The following is a 2,980-nucleotide window of genomic DNA, read 5'->3' as shown; positions in this document are numbered from 1 at the left end:
CCTTAGGACCTCCTCTTCAGCTGGGTCCCACTTTGGGCCTGTCACTGGATCTTCTTTTCCTCAGACTCCTCTCCATTTCCATCCCTGTTATTCTTTCTGACAGGAACAATTATGGGTCAGAGATGTGACTGTGAGATGGCAACCCCATATCTCAATTGATGTCCTGACTTCCTGCTGGAGGTGGGCTCTATAAGTTCCCTCTTCCTACTGTCAGGCATTTCATATAAGGTCTCTCTGAGACCTTGGGAGTCTCTCACCTCCCAGGTTGCTGGTGCATCCTGGAGGGTCTCCCCAACCTCCTATTTTCTGAGGTTGGCTGTTTCCATTCTTTCTTCTGGCATCAGGGCTTCAGTCCTTTTTCCTCACCCAATACCAGATCAGGTCCCCCACCCCCATCCATCCACTTTCCCTCCCAGGTCCCTTTTATTCTCCCCACTTGTGATTGCTTTCATCTTTCTCCCAAGTGGGACTGAGGTGTCTTCACTTAGGTACTTCAGCTTGTTGACCTTTTTGAAATGTGTGGTCTATATCTTGGGTATTCTGTGTGGTTTTTTGTTGTTGTTGCTGATGTTGTGGTGGTGGTGTTTTTGTTTTTGTTTTTTGTTTGTTTGCTTGTTTTGGTTTTTGTTTTGTTTTGCTAATATCCACTTATAGTGATTACATACCATGCATGTCCATGTCCTTTTGGGTCTGATTTACCTCACTCAGAATATTTTCTTTTCTTTTCTTTTCTTTTCTTTTCTTTTCTTTTCTTTTCTTTGGTTTTTTTTTTTTTTGGTTTCTTGTTGTTGTTTTTTGTTTGTTTGTTTGTTTTCGAGACAGGGTTTCGCTGTATAGCCCTGGCTGTCCCGGAACTCACTGTGTAGTCCAGGCTGGCCTCGAACTCAGAAATTCTCCTGCCTCTGCCTCTCAAGTGCTGGGATTAAATGCGTGTGCCATCACTGCCCAGAGAGGATGATATTTTCTAGTTCCACCCATTTTCCAAAAAACGTTAAGATATCCTTGTTTTTAATAGCTGAGTAGCATTCCATTATGTAAACGAACCACATTTTTTGTATCCATTCTTCTGTCTTGGAACATCTGGGTTGTTTCCAGATTCTGGCTATCACAAATAAGGCCGCTATGAACATAGTGGAACATGTGCCCCTATAGCATGGTGGGGCATCTTTTGGGTATATTCCCAAGAGAGTTATAGCTGTATCTTCAGGTAGATCTATTTCCAATTTCCAATCCAGTAGTTACTTCTTATTCCTATACATCTCCTTTCAGTGTAGGGACTAACTGTTCAATGCTATTAACTGTTTAGCAATGTCATTAACTGTATTATACCTTTAAATGTAATCATCTAGGTTTAGCTTATTTTCAGTCTTGATTTGTTTTACTGTCTTTTTTGTTTTGTTTTGTTTTTGGTACCTACAGTAAGTGCTGGTTTAAGCAGGTATAGATTTTCTATTGGCATCTCTAATATGATCCCTAAACCTCAAAACATCTTAAAGAAATTGTAGAGAAAAGAAAGGTGGGACAAAGTGAGAGAGAGAAGTAGAGATAAGAGAAGGAAACTAGAGGAAGAAAAAGAAAAGAAGAACAGAAGAAGAAGAAGAGTAGCAATAGGAAGATGAGGAGGAAGACCAGAAGATGATGGGGACAAAGGTAAGGACAAGGACAAGGAGGTGAATCCACAATAATATTGCAAGAATTTTGAACTGTGAAATAATATACAACCAACATATTCTGTCTACATGGCTACCACCAGTCTAGTGGGTATTTATAGAAGGGCCTTAGCATTCCTGAATGCTGCTGGTTCCATAGTAAATCCTAAGGCCCCTGCTCACTCCAGTTGCAGGTCTTCTTTAGTTTGTTGTATAAGAACACACCACATGCCATACCTTTTCTCCAGTGTGAATTACTTTATATCACATTGTCAGGAGAAGATTAGAAGAATTTTTTGATGACCCAAAAAATTGGGGGATGGGAGGAAGAAAAGTCAAATCTGGAGCTTCCCAGACCTAGTAGCAACTGAGAAACAAAAGTAATGAAAATTTACATAAGCTTTGGTATATCCTTCTGAAGGAAAGAACCATGCTTCTAACTCTAGAGCAGGAGGTCAAGTGACAGAGATTGCCAATGCCAAGTCCAGAGTGGTTAGAAAAGATTGTTGATTCCATGATGCCTTAGATAAAGTTGTCCAGGAGAGAGAAGATGATTTGAGGCTTCTTCAGACCAGTCAAGAAAAACCAAGACCTGGTGCTTGGGAGAAGGGACAGCTTTGGAAAAATCGTCAGGTGCAAATTCAAGCAGTGACCTATACCTTGCTACCTAAATAAAAGATATAACAGGAGGCAGTTCTTTGTAATGCTTTATGTAGATTGCTTTGCCAGACTGACAGTTGAGAAACATGTCCTCACTGAAGCAAGAAAGAAGTTTCAAGAAAAAGAAAGTAAAAAACAATCTCCAAGCAAAGTTCATGCATTTCTCTCAATAATGGAAATTAAGTACTGTCTAAGATGAGATCCAGAAGTCAGGTTCCACTGCTTCTAAAGTTTGTGTCTTGATGGGAATATTGGATAAGCAGTTTAGAAAGACCTACAGAAGTGTGACAAGCAGAAAGATTATGTGAGGAGGCTTCAATCCCACTTAGAAAGGAGAAGGAAATAATCACCAGAGGCAGAGGGGGGAAGGGACCTGGGTGGGAAAGAGGAGGGGAGAGGGAAGGGAAAAGGGTCAGGATCAGATATGGTGTGGGAGAGACAGAAAAGAAGCCCAGAAGGCCAGGAGAATTATGGAAATAAGTAGCTTCGGGGAGTGGGAGATAAGGAACCCTCTAGAAAGTACCAGAGACCCAGGAGGTGAGAGACTCTCAGGACTCAATGGGGGTGACCTTATCCAAATTGCTAAACACTAGGGAGAGGAAACTCGAAGAATCTATGTCCAGTAAATAGTCAGGGCCTCAAATGGAAAGGCAGGGTTACTAATGCCCAGT

General features: G+C 41.3%; 1 pseudogene; it reads left to right on the top strand.

Annotated features, from left to right (window-relative positions):
- The first annotated feature begins 1,739 nt into the window (after positions 1-1,739).
- LOC110290557 (large ribosomal subunit protein uL29m pseudogene) lies at positions 1,740-2,503 on the top strand (annotated as a pseudogene).
- The last annotated feature ends 477 nt before the right edge of the window (positions 2,504-2,980 follow it).

The sequence above is a fragment of the Mus caroli genome, unplaced genomic scaffold (assembly GCF_978045245.1).
Source record: "Mus caroli unplaced genomic scaffold, Mus_caroli_1 scaffold_2, whole genome shotgun sequence".
NCBI classification, from domain to species: domain Eukaryota; kingdom Metazoa; phylum Chordata; class Mammalia; order Rodentia; family Muridae; genus Mus; species Mus caroli.
The sequence above is the reverse complement of the archived record's forward strand: the minus strand, read 5'-3'. Positions and strand labels throughout refer to the sequence as shown.